The 21,917-nt window shown below is 42.0% G+C and overlaps 1 protein-coding gene across 1 annotated transcript in view; it reads left to right on the plus strand.

Annotated features, from left to right (window-relative positions):
* Positions 1–21,917, plus strand: part of ADRA1B (adrenoceptor alpha 1B) — a 514,351-nt gene that overhangs the window by 25,848 nt on the left and 466,586 nt on the right. The window contains exon 2 of the mRNA XM_054691783.1: positions 20,486–20,543. The gene's annotated coding sequence lies outside the window, so the exon portion shown is untranslated. The remainder of the gene's footprint in view (positions 1–20,485; positions 20,544–21,917) is intronic.

Genomic DNA, 21,917 nt, shown 5'->3' on the forward strand with positions numbered 1-21,917 from the left:
TTTAATAATAAATTTTATTTTTATATTCCCCATAAAATTGCAGCCCCCTTATTTTGACCCAATCCCTCCCCTCCCACTCCCTACCCCCCATAGAGTGTCTCTTGTTCATAGTTGTTTGTTGATTTTGGTATTTTCTTTCTTATAGTTATTCTTTTTCCTGGTCCCTTATTTAAGTTTTCTAGATTCCTGCTATGAGTGAGACCATCCGGTATTTTTCTTTTTCTTTCTGGCTTATTTTGCTGAGCATGATCCCTTCCAGTGCCATCCATGTTGCTGCAAATTGCATGTGTTTATTTTTTTTGAATGCTGAGTAATATTCCATGGTGTATATGTACCACATCTTCTTGATCCAGTCATCTATTTTTGGGCATTTGGGATATTTTAATCACATTTTATTTTTATTTATTTATTTTAATCACATTTTAAACTCCTACTAAACGTACTACTGTTTCAAACTTTTTTCACAGGTTAAAAACACATATTTGTGTAAAAGGAAAAAATACCTAGAAAGGTATGAGGAATAAAATAACCTTCTCCCCACAACACATAATCCCATTCCCTGAAGGAACTAACTACTGTTCCTTATAGATGTCTAAGCTAATGAAGATCACTTATAGCATGACTATTCTGTCCTCAGAGAAATCACAAATAAACAAACAACCCCCATCTGCTTTCCCTCCTTCCAGTCCCCAGCACAACAAATTATGCTAATAATGTGATCTTGTCCTTAACATGTTTTATCTTCCATAGTTTTGGCTTTTTTTTTTTAATATTTATTTATTTATTTATACAAGCACTGGGTACAGTCAGAAGTGCAGGAGGGTGAGAGAATCCACCAGAGTCAGAGAGGGGAGCAGAACAGGCAGACTGACGAAGTACACTAGTACACTGCTGAGGGGAGCAGCAGGCGGCAGGAGAGGTCTGCGCGCCATGTGGGACCCTTGCCTGGCAGCCCGGAATCAAACCAGCTCTGCAGAGGCTTCGGGCAGCTTCGCAGCCCAGCGCTCAACCACTGCGCCACCGGGGAGGCCCACACAGTCTTGGCTTTTTCTCTGCCCTTCCATAGAACCCCCCCTTCTTATGCTCACCTTTTCCATTTCAGAAAATGCTTTTTTCTAAAAACAACAACAACAACAAAAACCCAAACTTTTTAATCAACGTGTACACATGAGTGTAGAAAAGATTGTAATGCATATAGAGTGTAAGATCTGGAAGGATTTATAATTGTAGGAACTGAGGTTCCAGAAAAACAACCATGTGCCTTCTCTTGGCTTTCCTACCCATCATTATATTTAACCTCCATCAGCTCCCCATGTGGAAACTGGATAGGCAGCAGATGAGGAAATGCAATTCCTGGAGATGAAGCCCCAATAGCCAGAGCACTCTGGCCCTCAGTGAGTGGCCTGGCCAGCCCTCCACCTCACCAGCATCCGCAGCCTTAGAGGAATGCCCTGTGGGACATAGAAAGGATAGAGATGTAAGAAAGGGGAGTCCTCAAATGGCCACACTTGGAAGTGTGGTTGTGCCGCATATGTTGGCAACCAGCCCTGCTCACGTCCACTGCTAGCTTCACATTCCAGGCTGAACTCAGTGCCCCGCCCAGGTTTCCAGGCCTGGAAATGGCAGCACCATGCTTGGGGCAGGAAAGCAGATGCATCACCCTTCCAGATCTGGCTGCTTGGAAGTTCCCAGTTCATGAGCCTCACACTGACTGAAGTCATCACTGCTGTTTACATCATCATTACCAAGCTTAAGTAAAAGAGAAATTTAGTAAAGAGGTTATTCAGAGCCAAACTGAAACCCTGGTCCAAGGGACCAAGATCTGATTGCCCTCATAGCTTGGGGTTCAGTTTTATAGGTAAGTTACAAGCACAGAAAGAAATACATATTTTTTCTTACCACAAAGGCAACATCTAGTAAATTATAACACTTTCAGTTAATGAAAGGAGGTTGGTTTCTAGAAACACTCTTCTTTACTTCGAAGTTCTCCCTTGATCTTATAGAACTAATCCAGTCAGAGCCATCTGTGTTTGGGAAAATGGAAAGACCACAGGCTATTTGAATCTCTTACTCTAGAAGCACCCTCAGATGTGGGGTGCAGTCACTTCTTCCTGCAACTCACAGATGTGATAAGAGTCTCGGTCTGTGGGATTTTCAGTTGTTTCCCATTTTGTTTGTCATCACAGGGATCTATAGTTATTGTTCTACTGACTCTCACCTCTGGAGCCACCTACTGGGTGGAGGTGGACATTTTCCAATAGAACAAATGGTAGAATTTCTTTTCTTAGTCAACATTCACATGCTGGAACCAACTTCTCTGTTACACTTTCCTTCACCTTCCCTGAATTCTGTGCTAAGCACATGTCTCTTTCCTGGCTTTATCTCCTTGGCCTCTAAGGGGTTGACAGGGGTGGGGGTAGTGAATTAAATGGCAGAAAAGTAAGGGTGGACTGAGGTCAATACCATGAGCAGGTGCCATGCTCACATGGATAAGAGACAAAGGGGACCTGGCGTTCACACCTGAGAGCCCCCCAGCTGGTGGCATGGTTGGTCATACAGAGCAAAGTGAATGTGTTAGGAATTGTATTTGGCTTCAAGTCATAGGGTCACAAAGATTTAAATAAGAAAGAGTCTTTTTCTTCAGATTGCTCCAATGTTGGATCTAGGTGACCCAGGACTGGTCTGTTAGCTCTGGGGTATCACTAGGACCCCAAGTTCCTCTTCTGTTCTGCAATTTTTGTAGGATTAATTATCAAAGAGTGGCTGTTGGAGATTCAGAAGTCTTTTCTCAGGCAGGAAGAAGGAGAAGGAGAAAATGCAGACAAGTACAGGTGAGAACAGCCTCCCTAATTCGCTTCCCTGGAAGCCCCACCCCACAGTGTTGACTTAGGCTTCATCAGCTGCCTTGTCTCCAAAAGCTGCTGGGAGAAGTTTTATTTAGCTTTTCTTTTTTTGCTTTAAGCCGAGCATATATTGTTACAGTCTTTGTTATGACAAAAGAGGAGGGGACCTGAGTCGGGGCAGAGTGCTAGCAGCTTCCGTTAACCTGGGCAAGTTCACTGTGTGGTGGGGTTCAGTATTCTGCTGGGTGTGTTTTAGCTCAATGACAAAACCAGTCTGTGCCTCATTTTTTTTTTACCTTCAAGATGCATAATAATAATACTTGCATTGACTGAATTTTATAGGACTGTTACAGAAATTCCATGAGAAGATGTAGTCATACCTATGGCTTAGAGCTATGGGAGGTATACTGTAAGTGCCGACTAAATGTTAGTTGTCATGCTAAGCACAGTGGATGGTGATGATCCAGGTCTGGAAACGAGACTGCCTGGGTATGTTGCCCTCCTCCAGGGCTTTTTGTTGGCCGTGGGCATGTTACTGTGATTTAGTTTCTCCAGTGGTCCACAGTGATGGTAGACTCTCCCCCTTTGGGTTGCTGTCAGATTAAGATGATCCATGTAGAGTGCTTAACAGAGTGTGTGACACTCAATGAATGTCATTCATTCTGAATGTGGAGGCACAGGAAAGGGTGTGCAAACAGCTAGACTCAACCTGGAAGAGTGGTATCTGGGTTGTATGCTAGCCAGTATAAAGGCAAGAGCCCAGTGAAGAAGGAACAGAGGGTGGCACAAGCAGAATACATGTGTGAAAGCACATGGCTACCCTTACAACTGTGAAGTGGCTTGTGTTTCTGGGCTCCAGGTTCAAGGAGGAGGAGGTTAAGGTCAGGTGAGCTTATCTGCCTTGACAGGAATCTACAGCTCTGCAGTGGTTGGGCCTGCTGCTCCCTCTCCTGGGACTGGCTTCTGAAGGTAGGTGAGGTCACAAGTACAGACAAGGGATTAGCAGATTTGAGCAATGCTTAGTTTTTTGGCATCTGCAAAAAAACTACCTGTTAACAAAGGCCCCAGGCTCCTTTGCTGGGCAGGCTCCTCTGGGAACAGGCCATTAATCAATTAATGACTTCCACTTTGGCAGAGAAGGAAATGCTAATAGCTGCTGGCTGATCTTATGACTGGAAGAAAGGAAGCTGTTGTAATTTCTCACAGGGGTGTAAAAACAAGATGAGGTTTCCAAAAAGGCTTTATTACCCATAAGCAGGCACGGATTTGTTTATCAGATTCCCCTAGAAATTAAGCTGTTGTGGTTGCCTCAGAGGTGAGTTCTGAGGTGGGAGGAGAAGGCAGAGAGAGGCCTGGGGAAGCTGCCTGCAGGGTATTGTAGCTGCCACCTCAGGGACTCAAGGCTGCTGGTTCTGCAGCAGGGAAGGTGAGAAGAAAGGGGTGCTTGATGTGAGTCTAGAGTCATGGGGGTCAGTCTTTCCTTCTTCCCTAAGTTTCCAGAAAAAAAATGCATGATGTTCTGTGAAACATGGTTAACTACTGTCACTCGGCAGGCATAACCAGGTTGTCAGATAGCAAATGAGAAAATGCATGTGAATACACTTTGTCAGGTATACCTAGAGTAAAACCCAACCTCTGCCCAATCTCCCAAACCTTCTGATAGATTCTAGAACACACCAGCCTCACAGCTGTCTTTGTACATGGGTAAGTACTCTTTCCTCTGTCTGGAACATTTTTCTGCCACTTCTTTCCATGGCTTGTTCTGTCTCATCTCTGATCTGCTCTTTCCTCAGAAAAAACCTTTCCTGACTTCTTGAAAACTCTGTTGCCCAAGATAGCTCATTGTTGAGAACCTAAGCTTTAAAACAAGGCCTTGGATCTAAGTTCAGTTCTAACACCTGTCAGCTGTCTGACTATGGGCAATCACCTACTCTCTCTGTGCCTCAGTTTCCACTTCTGTAAGATGGAGATGGTAATAATAATATCTACCTCACAAAGTGGTTTGGATAAAGGATGATGTTAATAGATGTCAGCAGCTATTACTATTTGTCAGAGCACTATTTCCTTTCTAGTACTAAGCTCATCTGTAATTCATTTATTTGTATTAATGCTCACTATCTGATGCTGCCCCTCACATATTGGGATCTTCATGAGAGCAGCAGCCATGTCTTTCTCCTCTAGTTGATTAACTGGAAATCTATTGTCAATGATAGTTAGACAAAGAGTTTATCAGGTAATCAAAGTGAGGATTCGAACTCAGGAAGCAGTCGAATGGATCTCACTCTATGGAAACTGTTCCAACAATCACAAGTTTGAGTTTCATTTTATGTAGATAGGAACAGTGAGTCACTGGCATTGAAGATGTAGTCATTTTTGACTGGGGGTTCTGGTCCTAAGTTCTTTTGACCGAAAGCTGTGTGGATGTTAACTATGTGCAAAGGAAGGCAACGCTGGCTTAGTCTCTTCCTTTCTGAAGAATGCTCTGCGGAGATGCCAAGCCTGCATCCCCAATGCATAAATCTTTTTTTATCTGGCTCTTTGGTCATTCGTGGGGGTTGAAAAGCCATCAGATTTTGCATAGCTGTTTGACAGACTTCAAGTCTCAGTAGATGGCTTGGCTCTTTCGCCTACTAGGTCAGTGGAAGGGGGTGTTCCCACAACACTTTATGCCATGTGCATAGCCTGGCTCCTGGCCGCTGGCAGAAGTTCCAGAAATAGTGGTTGGACCAGGAATATACTGAAGGAGTGTTTCCCAGAACAGCCCTGAGGGTGAGCGAGTCGAGCTTGTCACATAGCCCTGCATTGCATTTTACCATCCCCTTCGTCAGGTTTTCACTTATGCAGTGGAAGAGCAGTAAAACCCCAGGACACCTGAGCACTTTCCTTCCAGTCAGCCCAGAACTTATAAATAAGAGAATAAATAAGAGAAAAACAGGTGCTCCAAATTGCATGCTTCTTGGGACAGAGGGTCTTGTGTGGGTACTGCAGCCGGTCCCAGGGACACCAAAGATGAGGAAGCAGGGGTCCCAGCACAGCTCTCAGCAACAGAGGCTTTTCCCACCTCTGCTCCTGGCCTGCTGTGTAACCTTCACAGAGTCACATTCCCTCTCTGGGTCTCTTCAATGTCCTCACCTGCAAACTGATGGGACTGGAACAGATGGTTAAAGGATATCTAGTGCTGGTTTTGCCCGTAGATCTGGTGTCATTGCTAATAAGAATGCTTTCATTCTCTAAGTGACCTGCACTGGATTATAAATCATAAATTCAATTCATCTGAAGTCTCTTCCAGTTATAGTGTTTTGTCTTAAAAAGATATTTTTCTGATCACCTGCGCCTGCCTCTGCCCGACCCCCAGACCCATGCTATGCCCAGAGATGCTAACCTGCAAAGGCAGGGTCACTTGGAGACTCCTGCTTTCTGTTTCCCAGTGGGGTTTGTGGATGGGAGGCACCAGCAAAAGACCAGAGTGTGGAAAGGAAGCAAGGAAGGAAGAGGGGGAGGGAGGGAGGGAAGGAGGGAGGGAAGGAAGCAAGGAAGGAGGGGCATTCGTCTCTGCTGCTCGCTTCATTGTTTCCTGGAAAGTGGTTCCTTCCTATACCACAGCATCCAGAGGAAGACCTTTGTCGTCTCCTGGCAACTTCATGCCTGGTGCTGGCCATGGCTTCCCGGCTGGGCCTTAGCTCACCCACATTCTATGCAGAGCCCCTTCCTCTAACCATCTCCAGCTAACCTTTCTGAGGGTTCCTGCTGCACTTGAACAAATAGAGATGCTTTGACATTCTGACCCAATCTTCACCCAGAATATGGGGCGCTTTAATCAGTGAACCCTAAAATCCCAAAGCAGGCAGCCCCACCAATGAGTCCTGGTTTTCTAAGAGGGCTGGGATGGCTGTGGTATAACTGGTGTCAGGATAAAGAGGAGGGGCTTGATGATGGCTTTTGATCCAAATGCTGTTTAAGTGCCACCATAGCCACATGGAAATCAAACTAAGAAACTCACAACCATGTATAACAGGCATTCAAGAAATGTGCTTTGTGTAAATGGTAAGCTTTCCATCCCCAAATTTTATTCTGGACATTTCAAACATACAGAAAGTTGAAAGACAGGTACAATGATCCGTGTACTCACTATGTTGATTCCACAAGGAAGATTTTGCTATAGTTGTTTTAGCAATGGTCTCTCCAACCATAGACTCCTCTGTCTAGTCACCTAATTTTTAATAAATTTTGAAGCAAATTGCAAACACAGTATACTTTCCTCCCCAACACAGCTGCAATAGTAATATTCGTTTTCATTACTAAAGCAATTAAAGGTGACGTAAAACTTTCTGACAACACAGGGTGTATATAGTGAAAAAAGGAAAATCTCTGTTCTCCTCTATCTCCAGTTTTGTTCCCCAAGCATACCTGCTGGGAGGCATTTATAAAACTTTTTTTAAAAGATTTATTTATTTATACAAGAACTGGGGTACAGTCAGAGGTGCGGGAGGGTGAGAGAATTCACCAGAGACAGAGCTGGGAGCAGAACAGGCAGATGGACTGAAGACACTGCAGAGGGGAGCAGCGGGCGTTACAGGAGAGGTCTGCCACACCATGTGGGAATCCCTCTGGCCGGCCAGGAATCGAACTGGCACTGCAGAGGCTGCGGACAGCTTCACAGCGCTGCACTCAATCCACTGTGCCTCTGGGGAAGCCCCGCATTTATAATACATCGTTTATATTTTACAAAACTAGACTTATAGCAAATGTTATCATTTGTAACTTACTTTAAAATATCAACCAAGGGCCTCCCCGGTGGCGCAGCGGTTGAGCGCTGGGTTACAAAGCTGCCCGCAGCCTCTGCAGCGCCAGTTCAATCCCCGGCTGCTCCCTGGCCACCGGAGGAGGGTCCCACATGGCGCGCAGACCTCTCCAGCCACTCGCTGCTCCCCTCAGCAGTGTACTTCGGTCCTTCTGCCTGCTCTGCTCCCTGCTCTGGCTCTGGTGAATTCTCTCACCCTCTCGCGCTTCTGACTGTACCCAGTGCTTGTATAAATAAATAAATAAATCTTAAAAAAAAAATCAACCATACTTTGAAGTTATTCTTTCCTATCAATAGTTATAGTTCATCTTAACTCTTTTTAATGGCTGTAGAGTTTTCCATATCATATACCTTTATTTACTTCATCATTTGTCACTGATGGCCATTCATACTGTTTCCATATTTCTTTTTTTTTTTTTTATTAGATAATAAATTTTATTGTTATATTCCCCATACAATTGCAGCGCCCCCATTCTGACCCCAATCCCTCCCTCCCGCCCCTGCCCCCCTAAAAGTGTCTCTGGTTCATAGTTTTTTGTTGATTTTGATTTTCACTTTCTTATAGTTATTCATTTTCCTGGTCCCTTATTTAAGTTTTCTAGATTCCTGCTATGAGTGAGACCATCCGGTATTTTTCTTTTTCTTTTTGGCTTATTTCGCTGAGCATGATCCCTTCCAGCGCCATCCATGTTGCTGCAAATTGCATGTGATTATCTTTTTTGAATGCTGAGTAATATTCCATGGTATATATGTACCACATCTTCTTGATCCAGTCATCTATTTTTGGGCATTTGGGTTGTTTCCAAAGCTTAGCTATTGTAAACAGTGCTGCTATAAACATAGGGGTGCAGGTGTTCTTTGGAATTGATGTTTCTGTGTCCTTTGGGTAAATACCTAGGAGTGGAATTGCTGGATCATATGGAAGCTCTATGTTTAGTAGGTCCAGAAATCTCCACACAGCTTTCCACAGTGGTTGGACCAGTTTGCACTCCCACCAACAGTGCAGGAGAGTTCCTTTTTCTCCACACCCTCGCCAACATTTGTTGTTGCTAGTTTTTTTAATATGTGCCATTCTCACTGGTGTAAGATGGTATCTCATGGTAGTTTTGATTTGCATTTCCCTGATGACAAGTGATGTTGAACATTTTTTCATATGCCTGTTGGCCATTTGCATTTCCTCTTCAGAGAAGTTTCTTTTTAGCTCTTCTGCCCATTTTTTGACTGGATTATTTTCTTTGTTGTTGTTGAGTCTCATCAGCTCTTTGCAGATTTTTGTGATCAGTCCTTTATCATTAGTGTTGGGTGCAAAAATGTTCTCCCAGTTGGTGGGGTTTCTCTTTGTTTTTGTTATTGTCTCTTTTGCTGTGCAGAAGCTCTTTAATTTGATGTAGTCCCAGCTGTTTATCTTCGCCTTCACTATCACTGCTTTGGGTGATGTGTCTGTAAAGATGTCTTTGATGTGCAAATCATGTAGTGTTTCGCCTATATTTCCTTCTATATATTTTATGGTTTCAGGTCTTATGTCTAATTCTTTAATCCATTTTGAGTTGATTTTTGTGTATGGTGTGAGGTAGTGGTCAAGCTTCATTCTTTTGCATGTAGCGACCCAGTTTTCCCAGCACCATTTATTGAACAAACTTTCTTTGCTCCAATGCATAGTCTTTGCTCCTTTGTCAAAGATTAGTTGACCATAAATCTGTGGGTTTATTTCTGGATTTTCTATTCGATTCCATTGGTCTGTATGTCTGTTCTTGTTCCAATACCATGCAGTTTTGATGATTATGGCTTTGTAGTATAGTTTGAAGTCTGGGAGTGTGATGCCTCCATTCCCTTCTTTTTTTTTCAGGAGAGCTTTGGCTATTCGGGGTTTTTTGTGATTCCATATGAATTTCATCAATAATTGTTCTATTTCTTTGAAGAATGACATTGAAATTTTGATTGGAATAGCATTGAATCTGTATATTGCTTTTGGAAGGATGGCCATTTTAATAATGTTTATTCTTCCAATCCATGAGCAGGGGATATCTCTCCATTTCTTTGTGTCTTCTTCTATTTCTTTTAACAGTGTTTTATAGTTTTCTTTGTATAGGTCCTTTACCTCTTTTGTTAGATTTATTCCCAAATATTTGATTTTTTTTGTTTCAATAACAAAAGGGATGGTTTTTTTGATTTCTTCTTCTTCAGATTTATTGTTTGTGTATAGGAAGGCTACTGACTTTTGCGTGTTGATTTTGTATCCTGCCACTTTACTGAACTGATTGATGAGTTGAATTAGCTTTTCTGTGGAGTTTTTGGGGTTCTCTATGTATAATATCATATCGTCTGCAAATAGTGATAGTTTGACTTCTTCTTTTCCTATTTGGATTCCTTGGATGTCTTTCTCTTGTCTTATTGCCCTGGCTAGGACTTCCAGTATTATATTGAAAAGCAGTGGTGAGAGTGGACATCCTTGTCTTGTTCCAGATCTTAATGGAATTGCTTTCAGCTTTTCACCATTGAGAATGATACTGGCTGTTGGCTTGTCATAGATGGCCTTTATGATGTTAAGGTATGTTCCTTGTATCCCAAGAATTTCAAGGGCTTTTATCATGAATGGGTGTTGCACTTTGTCGAAAGCTTTCTCAGCATCTATTGATATTATCATATGGTTTTTATATTTCTTTTTGTTGATGTGTTGGATAACGTTGATTGATTTTCGGATGTTAAACCATCCTTGTGTCCCTGGAATGAATCCTACTTGGTCGTGGTGAATTATCTTATGGATACATTGTTGAATTCTGATGGCTAAAATTTTATTGAGGATTTTTGTATCAGTGTTCATTAGGGAGATTGGCCTGTAGTTTTCCTTTTTTGTGTTGTCCTTGTTCGGTTTTGGTATTAGTGTAATGTTGGCTTCATAGAACGTGTTTGGTATTGTCCCTTCCTTCTCAATTTTTGGAAGAGTTTGTGAAGGATAGGCACTAATTCGTCTCTGAATGTTGGTAGAATTCATTTGTAAATCCATCAGGTCCTGGGCTTTTGTTTTGGGGAGGTTTTTGATTACCATTTCAATTTCGCTAATTGTAATTGGTCTGTTTAGGTGTTCTATTTCTTCTTTATCTAGCTTTGGGTGATTGTAGAGTTGTAGGAATTTGTCCATCTCCTCTAGATTGTTAAACTTGTTTCCATATAACAGTTCATAGTAGTTACTGATTATTCTTTTGATTTCTGCTGTGTCTGTTGTGATTTCTCCTCTTTCATTGATGATCCTGTTTATTTGTGCTTTCTCCCTTTTTTCCTTTGTGAGCCTGGCTAGGTTTGTCTATTTTATTGTTTTTTTCAAAAACCAGCTCTTGGTTTCATTGATCTTTTGGATTGTTTTTTTAGTTTCAATTTCATTTATTTCTGCTTTGGTTTTTATTATTTCTTTTCTTCTACGTTTTGGGGTTTTTTTGTTCTTTTTCTAGATCTTTGAGCTTCGAGATTAGGTTGTTTCTTTGAGTTCTTTCTTGTTTCTTGATGTGAGCTTCTATTGCTATATATTTTCCTCTTATTACTGCTTTTGCTGCATCCCATACATTTAGGATATTGGTGTCCTCCTTGTCGTTCAATTCAAAAAATTTTTTAATTTCTTCTTTCATCTCCTCATTAGTCCAGTGGTCTTCCAGTAGTGTGGTTTTTAATCTCCATGAGGTAGGAAAGTTCCTTGCCTTCTTTTATGGTTTATTTCTAGTTTGATGCCTTCATGGTCAGAAAAGATGGTTGATATGATTTCAGTCTTGGTGTATCTGTTGATGTTTGTCTTGTGCCCCAGTATGTGATCGATCCTGGAGAATGATCCGTGTGCGCTTGAGAAAAATGTGTACTCCGTTTTTTTGGGGTTTAGTGTTCTATAGATGTCTGTTAAGCCCAATTGCTCTAGGTCCTTATTTAGAGCTTTGGTTTCTTTACTTATTTTTTGTCTTGTTGATCTATCCATTGTTGATAGTGGTGTGTTGAAGTCTCCCACTACGTATGTGTTTTCTCTGATGTCTGTTTTCAGAGAGGACAACAGTTGTCTGATATATTTTGGTGCTCCTTCGTTTGGTGAGTATATGTTAATGAGTGTTATTTCTTCTTGAAGTATTGTCCCCTTGATCATAATGTAGTGACCATTGGGGTCTCTTTTTATCTTTTTGAGTTTGAAATCTGTTTTATCTGATATAAGTATAGCTGTTCCTGCTTTCTTTTTTGGTCCATTTGCTTGTAGGATTGTTTTCCATCCTTTAACTTTGAGCCTATTTTTATCTTTTATAGCTAAATGTGTTTCCTGGAGACAGCAAAAGTTTGGGTTTTGTTTCTTAATCCAGGCTGCAACTCTGTGTCTTTTTATTGAAGAGTTTAGTCCATTTACATTTAGAGTTAATATTGATATGTTAACATCTGTATTTGCCATTGTGTTTGTCTTTCCTTTGATTTTATTTATTTATTCTTTAATAACTTTTTTTTTTTTTGGCCTTCTTTCATTGTTATTCGTCCCTCTGAGGTTCTGGCTTTAGGACTCCTTGTAGTATTTTTTGGAGTGGGGGTTTAGTTGCAATGAAATTCCGGAGTTTCTGTTTGTCTGGGAAAGTCCATATTCTTTCTTCAAAGAGGAAGGAGAGCTTTGCGGGATAGAGTATTCTTGGTTGGCATCTGTTTTCTTGGAGTCTGTTGACTATGTCCCTCCACTCTCTCCTTGCCCGTAGTGTTTCTTCGGAGAAGTCTGATGTCAGCCTGATTGGCTTTCCTTTGAATGTTATCTGTTTCTTCCCTCTTGCCAGCTTCATTATTTTTTCCTTGTCCTGGATTCTTGGGAGCTTTACTATTATGTGTCTTGCTGTATTTTTCCTTTCGTCGTGGAAGTTTGGTGTTCTTCTTGCTTCTTGTATATCAATTTTCAGCTCCTCCTTCACATTTGGGAAGTTCTCTTCAATTATCTCTTTGAATATTTTCTCTGTTCCTACTTCTCTCTCCTCTCCTTCTGGTATTCCTATAACTCTTATATTTCCTTTCCTCATGGAGTCAGATAGTTCCCGAAGTCTTTCTTCATTCTTTTTCCTTCGTACTTCTCTTTCCTTTTCTGTTTTGGTTCTTTTTATTTCTGTGTCTTCAAGAGTACTTATCGTTGTTCCATTTCATCAATTCTGCTTTCATTGCTTTTCCCAGAATTCTTTAGTTCTTCCATTAATTCTTTGATCTCCTGCATTTCTTTTACTTCCCTCTTTAGGGACTCAATTTCATTCTTCTGATCGTTGATTATTTTTCCCTTATCATTGTTTTCCTTTATGACTTCTGTCAGTTTTTTAATCACGGCAATTTTAAATTCTCTTTCTGGAAGGCTCAGAAGTTCTTCCAAGTTACTGTCGTTGCCATCTGGGGGCTGGTTTTCTTTTTGTGGTGTGCTTTTTCTCTGGAGAGTTGCTAGGTTGCGTGTGGTTCTTCTCCTCCCTACTGTCTGTTTTCTAATTTGCCGTATGCGTTGGGACACTGTGTAGTTGGGACTGGCCGGCATCTTGGGTGGGCTTCTCTGCTCCCCTCTGGTTCCTCCAGGAGTCATCGGGGGCCGGGGCTGTGTGCTGGTGCTGGTCTCCTCCTGGGCGGGGCTCTCTTCAATGGCGCCCAGAGCTCACCTCCGCGGCGGATCCTGCGGGGGTTCTCCGCAGCTCCCGTTCACAGGGTGTGGTGGCTGCAATAGTTCCTTTCCACTCCCAGTCCCGCTTGCTGCGTCCTTTGTTCTTGTTGGCAGTTTTAGTTTGTTGTTTTCCTCCTCTCTGCCGGTCGGAGAGTGCCGCCTCTGTGGGCGGGGGAGGGGAGCAGGGTTCTGCGCTTCCCTCCCTTCTGGTCCTCTTTTATGGCCACTTTCTTCTTCGCGGGTTCGCTGGCGTCACCCGTTTATCTTCCGTGTCCCGGTTCTCACTGGGACCTGCCGCTTTTCCTCCCTATTAACTTTTTTTAATGGGAGATCTTACTCGCAGCGTCTCCTCGCCGCCATGTTGCTCCGCCCCCCCTCTGTTTCCATATTTCTTGATGTGATAAATAGTAACAATAGGTTCCTTTATTCAACAAATATTTAGTAAGCACATACTATGTGCCAGGTATAGTTCTATGCTCTGGAGATCTCTGAGGAATAAGACAGATAAGATCTCTGTGTGGAAATTGCATTCTTGTGAGGGAGACAGATAATAAACTAGAAAATAGCAACAACAAAATAAATTTTAAGTCATTATAAAAAAAACAGATCAATTTGATAGATAGTGGCAGGAGGTGCTATTTGACAAAAGGTAGTCTGGGAAGACCTCTTTGATCATCTGAGACCTGAAAAATGAGAAGGAGCCAGTCCTGCAAAGCCCTAGGGAGAATGGACAGCAAGTGTACAAAGGCCCTGAGGTGGGTGCAAACTTAGTGTGTTTGCAGAACAGAAACAGAGCCAGCATGATTGAAGTGTAGCAAGTGGTTATAATGAGGTCAGAATGGTAGGCAAGAACCAGATCAGATAGGGCCAAGGAGTTTGAGTTTTATTCTTTGTTCAGCATATCAGATTGTATTTTAATCAATGAAAGTTCATAGGATAAAAGTAGCTTCATCTGTCCTGTTATAATAAACTATGAGTAAAATATTTCATGCATCAGGTTAGCTACAGCCTGGGAAGCCATGATTCAGCTCAGGCTGTTGACATGCTGGGAAGAGAATGAACATCAGAGTGGTTTGTGTTCAATTCCACCTCCACTGGCACAGATCCACAAGAAGAGGAAGTGAAATCTCTATGAGAGATTTGTACATCCATATTCATAGCTGCATCATTCACAGTAGCCCACATGGAAGCGACCCAGGCATCTGTCAACAGATGAGTGGGTAAAGAAAGTGTGGTCAATACAAAGGAATATTATTCAGGTTTCAAAAGAAAGGCAATTCTGACACATGGTACAACAGGGGTGACCCCTGAGAACATCATGCTAAGTGCAATAAGCCAGGAACAAAAAGACAAATATGGTGTGGTTCCAATTACTTGAAGTACATAGAATATTACATATGAGACAAATTCTCAAATTCACAGAGATAGAAAACAGAATGGCGATTACTCAGGCCTGGGGAGAGGGGTGAGATGGAGAATTGTCCAATGAGTCCATGGAGTTTCGGTTTTGCAAGATGAAAAGAATTCTGGAGATTATTGCACAATAGTGAGAATGTCATTAACACTACTGAACTGTGGTGTTAAAAATAGTTAAGATAGTAAATTTTATGTTTTATGTGCTTTAACCACAATTTTAAAAAAATGTTGATCCATCAGCTATGGGTGGGGTGACTTGGCCAATAGTCTTTTGAAGCCTCCTATGTAAAAGGGAGACAGTAAAACCTCCCAGCTCTTGTGGAGATCAGACCAAATGCAGTCTGATCTGCAGGTTTTGGAATGTCAGGCTTCCCAGCCTTTCTAGGCAGCTAGAAGAAATTTACGGTGAGTTCTTCTCAACTGAGTTACCCTTGGACCTAGTGTGTCAAAGATCAATGATGGGCTGACAAACCCACCTGTATAGAGATCCTGTAGAAGGAGCAATACACGGAGGGGGCTACATGCCTGGTGCTGGATTGGCACCCAGTAAATGTTTATTGAACAGGTGAATGAACAAAGTGGATATGACATCTGGCTACTAAATGTAAAACAATCTTCCTGTTGCAACATAGATGCAAATATATTCCTCAGAAAACAACTGAAGAGCCCTGCTGACTGTCTTATGATAACATGTATCATTTTTCAATTGTTAGAAAATAAATTTCCACAATTACAGGGGTTTAAACAACACAAATTTGTTACTTTATAGTAGGTCAGAATTCTGACATGAGTGTGAGGGGCTAAAATCTGTAGGGCTTTTAGATTATTGGAGGTTCTGGGACAGATGTATTTCCTTACACATTTGGGTTGTTTGCAAAATTCAGTTCCCTGTGGATGTAGGACTGAGATTCTGTTTCCTTGCTGGCTGTCCCCGAGGACTAGTCCACTTCTAGAGACCACCCACATTTCTTGTCACCTGCCTGCTTCCTTTACCCTTAATGCCCCAAATGCTTCTTCTCTCCTAAAATCTCTTTGACTCAACAGTAAAAGTTCTCCTCTGTTACAGGCTTGGTTCTGTAATTAGGTTGGTTCACCTGGATCAATCAGAATACTCTCCCCATCTCAAGGTCTTTAACCGAAATTCCACTTGCAAGTCTCCTTTAAAGGTTAAAAGGTTCTGGTGTTACAACCTAAGGTTACCTTAATGAAAAAAAAAAAAATCTGGGGATTAAGGCATGAATATGGCAAGAGGAGCAAAAATCTGCCACCTGAAAATATTTCTTTGTCCAAAGGTTGATTGCATGGGAGGTACTCCGAAGACTGGGTGGAGGTTAATTTAAAGAACAATATTTACATGTGAACTTCTATAAGGGCCTCTCCTAGGAAGATTGATCTCCATATCTCTTATTAGTGGAGAAGACAGAACTTAAATCTTTTTCTACTTTTGTATGTATACCTTTTTCTACTGTGCCTTCCTTGGTAACCTCCCCGAGAAAAGTCCTTCTGTCTCAGCTAAGGTATTTAAGATGGCATCTGAAGCCACATAGGTGAGTTACTCAGTTCTGCTAGGTCTCTTTCATGTATTCAAGATGTAGACATGCTATTATTAAACTTCTTTTTTTCCTTTTTCTCTTATCAATATATCTGATGCTTGTTTGATTGCTTGCCAGCCTATAAAAACCCAGAGGGATATGGGATGATTTCTGTTGTGCCCTACAATACATCTCTGGAAGGTTATTATTGTGCCTATCACAACGTCTATTATCATTTTAAATGAGCTGGTTTCTCTGACTCCCAGGGAAATGAGGCCAATGAAAGGGAAATTGGGATGAAGGAGGAGAGGTGAGGCATTGGTAGTGATATCTTGGCAGACCTGCAGCAGATGCTCTAGAAGGGAGCCCTTGGATTTATGGAATCCAGTTTGCTGAAAGAAGAAATACTCATACATGCCAAGAAAGTTCGACTTTGTTTTACAATTTTCTTCCAGACCCATTCTGTTGTGAATAAAGTGATCTCCATCCACTGTGAAAAAATTGCAATATTTTCCCCATAGTTTTCACTAGTTGATGTATGGGCTGTTGTCCATTCATAGCTGCCCATAATTGAAGGATGTTTTCTTTACTGGCTGGGTGGCCTTCTGACTTCCAGATGTTTTGAGAGCAGGTGTTCCTATAGGTTTGCCCAGCACCTGGCATTGACTGTGCACACTGTTGCTGGCCCCTACAGAGGTTCAGTAGCTGATCATGGAACTGTCATGTCCAATACAAACCTCTAGGTCATTTCAGGAGCTTCCTTCTGTTGCTAAGATACCATCTGTTTTGAGCCTTTTTCTTTTTTTTTTAAAGATTTATTTTTTATTAATATAATAGCTGGGGTACAGGCTAGAGGTATGGGAGGGTGAGGGGATTCACCAGAGACAGAGCAGGGAACAGAACAGGCAGACAGACCAAAATCACTGCTGAGGGGAGCAGCGGGCATGACAGGAGGGGTCTGCTGCACCATGTGGGAATCTCCCTGGCTGGCCAGGAATCAAACCCACGCTGCAGAAGTGCGGACAGCTCACAGCTCTGCGCTCAACCTGCTGCGCCACTGTGGAGGCCCGAAGCCTTTTATTTCTGTCTTATGATCATTCTCCTTCCTCTCGCTTTTCTTCTTCCTCCTTACTCTTCTCACTTTAGTTTTTTAATGTTTCAATAGCAAAATGATGAAAAAGAATAGGAACATGTCAACCTAGGAAATAAGCCAGAGGTGTAGAGGGAGTATACAAAGTCCACTGCTCCAATCTTCCTTGTTCTGATAAGAGGCATTTATAACAAAGAAATCTGGCTTGGGGAAGCAGGAACGAGAGGCAGAAGTAGTATTGTCTGAGGGGAGCAGTCTGGGGCCAGCGGATGGAATGGAAAGTAAGAAAAGAGGGAGGCCATGACTGATTCTAAGGCCACAGAAATTATAGGTCTAGGAAAACGGCGGAAACCTGTATTTCCTCATTCCTACAGAGGGATGGCAGGGAGACTCTTGGCCAGAGTTTGCGCTGAGAGAAAGGGTGTGTTGGACTTGGACCTTGTAGATGCTGCCACAAGGGAAACCAATGCTCATAGAGGACTCGGCTCTTAGGAACAGAGGTTACAACACAGAGGAAACTCCCCCTCTCTGCCCTGACCACGCCCTCACTGCTTTCACACCAGTTAGGCCATGGGGCAGTTGGGAGGACTTTTGGAAAAGAAGTTAGCGAGATTCAAAGCGTAGGCGTGGTGCTATTAAGAGGCCCTGCTTGGGAAACTCAACAGGAAATCGAGGTAATTGAGTCAAGACAAGCCACCAGACCTTTCTTTTGACTAGAGACATCTTATACAATTGAATAATAACAAATTATTGTGCCTACTGAGTCACAGTGATACATTCATCATAGTTTTACATGGGTTTTCTTTCGTCATTGTGCTAACTCTGCAAGGTGAGCATTATGTATGTCCTATAGATGTTGAGAACCTAGAGACATGGGGAATCAGAGAGGGCAGGAGAGTCATAAGGGGTCAGGGATGGAATTCAAGTTCAGGTTCATTGTTTTTCAAGCCTGTCTTCTCTTTCTTTCCCTCCCTCTGCACCTCCACCTTCCCTCCTTTCCTTTTATTTCTTCTTACCATCTCTCTGTCCTCTTCTATTTTCTTTCTGCCATGTTTGCTTCATGTCTTTCATTTCAAAGGAATAAAATGTTGCACTCTCAATGGAAGTGTCTTTGTGTTCATTTTACTCCCACTCCAGCCCTCCCACCCCTGGGATTGCCAATTGCCCTGCCTTCCTCTCCAGGGGCAGCCTCTCAACTGAGGTTAGCCAGTGTTTCCCTTACGCCCATCCTTCCTTGTGAATGTCCATGGCCATGAATGATATGTAACATGATTTATTTTAAAATTTACATGTGGGAAAAGGGCTAATAGTATTCATTTACAGAGAGAGAGATACAAATGCCTGTTAACTACGAGAAAAGATCCACTATCTGATTCATCAAAAGAGTGGTGCAAATTAAAATCACATAGAAAGACCATTTGTTAATTTGTCAAATTGATCAATACTCAATATTTGGTGGCACAGTGTGTAGTAGTGGTTGTGGGAAAGAAGACACTCAAACTTCAAAGTTGAATGAGTAAATCAGTGTAATCTCCATAGAGAATAACTTGACAATCTCTAAGAAAAGTGCAAAAGCACAAAATTACAAAAGAAATTCAATTTTTAGAAATTTGTCTATAGATATATTTGGTTTTTTTATAAGATTTATTTTTTTATTTATACAATAGCTGGGGTACAGGCCAGAGGTGCGGGAGGGTGAGAGATTCACCAGAGACAGAGCGGGGAGCAGAACAGGCAGACAGACCGAAAGCACTGCTGAGGGAGCAGTGGGCGCAACAGGAGAGGCCTGCCACGCCATGTGGGTATCTTCCTGGCCGGCCAGGAATCAAACCCACGCTGCAGAGGCTGCGGACAGCTTCACAGCGCTGCACTGCGCTCAACCCACTGCACCACCAGGAGGCCCTCTATAGATAAATATATTTGTACTGTCCCAAATCATGTGTGTCCAAGGTTATTCACTAATGTATTGTTTGTAATAAAAAAAACAGAAACAATCCACATAATCATCCATAGGGAGCTGATTGAATAAACTATGATTCATTCTTGCCATGGAATCTTCTGTAGTTACAAAAAAGAATGAAGACACCATATTAATATTGAAATTTGTGTGATACATATTAAGTATTAGACAAATTAAATAGACAAAAAAGCAAAATGCAGAAGAATATGTATAAAATATACTACTTTTGTGTGTCCATTTTTGTTTATGACTGTGTAAAGAAACTGAAAGTTTATGTCCATATACTAATAACAATTTTGTATGTGGAAGGAAAGCAGGGGGATGGGAGAAGGGAGGAAGACTTTTAGATGAAATTCACCTACTGCATAAATTAAATTAGAAATGTAAAGTGCTATCATACAGTACCAGTCTTTATGCAACTAATCTTAGCTAGACTGGTTTCTGATTTCCAGGCCTATCCATGTGGCCACCACCTTGCTATTTCTGTTAATTGTGCTTCCTTGAATTATAGAATCATGTAACTGGAAAAGCCCCTGGAGAATACCCAGCTGCTGACTTTCAGGTTCCAAGAAAGAAAAACAAAGGTGCAGAAATGGCAAGTGGCTGCCCCCGGTGGCCCAGCAGGTCCGAGACAGATTTGGGTTGGTCTCCAATGTTCTGACCCTGACTGGGAGTCTGGGGGCTGCCTTCATCCCTTCATCCCCCAATGCCAAATCCACTCCCAAATGCTCACCAAGAAGTTAGAAACTCTATGTATTATCTTTTCATAAGGAAAGTTTACCTTTTAAAAGCAAAACGAAAAGAGCAATAATGACTGACAAAAAATCCAGTGATCATCATTTTATTCAATAGGAGTTACTTCATTCTCAGAAGAAATCAGAGAGATATACTCAGGGGTGAGGACTGTGATGGAGGGGGACACTAATAATACAGGCATCACTAGCCAGGAATGGAGCAAACTTTCTAATATTTCCTCTCACCTCTCCTCCTGCAAAACAAACAAACAGATGTAAAAGGCAAACAGAAACAGAACTGCTAAGTCATTCATTATTCATTTGTAAAACTGGTACTGCCTTTGGCACAGGAAGCCTCTAATTTGTGGCTTAAATATCTGATGCCTTTGAATACTGTTAGTAACCAAATGATAGTAGGTATTTTTGTTTCCATAGTGGCAGTCATTAATAACCCCTCTGCCCCATTTCCCTGTGTAGGTCAAGTCCTACCTGTCACTCTGCCAACAGGCAAGACCCCATTCAGCCATCCTAACAGGTGAGTATCTATTAGCTTCACCTCCATAAATGATCCCAGCCCTTCTGGAGTTCTTGTAGTTCCTCATTGTGTTAGATGTTTTAAGGATGCAAAAACTTGTAAGACATCTCTAGTGGATGACATAAATGAGTGTTTCACAAGTTTTTATCCCAACATGTTTATAATGGTGAAGGAATAGCAACAATGTGAAGAGACCCTTCCTATGTTTGGCATTTTGGGACAGAGAAGACAGTAGATCTGTTTGGCGAGAGGACGGAACTCATGGACTGGAGAAGTATTCCAAAACATCATTGTTGGAATGGACTTTGCTGATTATTTGCTTCTCATTGTACAGATGGGGGAAATAAAGGTCAAGAAGTAGCTCAATTCTGGAGAGAGGCTGAATTGTGGAGCATTTGAACACCAAGCTAAGGAATCTCAACTTTGCTGGGCAGCTCAGTGATGTGTGAACATTTCATCACTTGAATGCTTATTCATTCACTAACTTCCTACATGTCACACAACCAGGTGTCTCAAGAAGTGTTCATCTGGGATGGAGTTAATGCTCAACATTTGTACACCTTTGTGAAATGTCATTGCAAGGGAGAGTGACAAGATACAGCTGGAGCAATCACCTAGGCAGGTACTGAAAATTCAGAAGCCCTGACTTCTCATCTTGCTGTTCACTTGCTCTGTAAGTTGAGACCAAGTCCTGAGTCCCCTTTGGTGTTCTTCTGGGTTAAACAAGAAGCAGCTGTCTTGCCCCTCTGCCAGGACCAGTGGCCAGTCCCTGACCCAGTATCTCACCACCAACAGTGGAGTCACCAGTGACCTGAGGGTGCTGTATCAGAGAGGTGCCACAACCTCTTGTGATCTAGATCCTCACTTATGGGGCACTTCCCACACAATGGGTGTTGAGAGTCCACAGTAAATGAGGCAAGCAGGGAGCTCCCCTTCTGTTGGTGTGAGGCAAGAACATAATCAATGTGTAATAAACAAACCAATAATTTCAGGTGGAGGTAAGTGTCCTGAGAATAAAATCTTAGGAAAGACCTCTTAGAAAACAGGCCCCAAGGTTGAGAAGAGCCAACAATGGAGTATCCTCAGCTGAAGGAAGATCAAGGGGAAAGTCCTTGTGCAACATGGTTGAGGAGCAGAGAGAAGGCAAGTGGGTGCTCTGGCAGGTGGGCTAGGAGAAGATGGGTAGTAGACAAAGACAAAGAGGCAGACACCATAAAGAAATTGATGAGAGTGAAGGACAGAATTGGACTTTGGTTAATTTAGCGTAGTATTTACATATGTTGATTCTCAATGATCTACAACTGGAACTTACATATTGTTATAATGCAAAATTTCTTCAGTTTAACAAAAGGAAAGAAAATAAATACAGGCATT

The sequence above is a fragment of the Talpa occidentalis genome, unplaced genomic scaffold (assembly GCF_014898055.3).
Source record: "Talpa occidentalis isolate TD23 unplaced genomic scaffold, MPIMG_talOcc4v2.1 talOcc4.9, whole genome shotgun sequence".
Taxonomy (NCBI): Eukaryota; Metazoa; Chordata; class Mammalia; order Eulipotyphla; family Talpidae; genus Talpa; species Talpa occidentalis.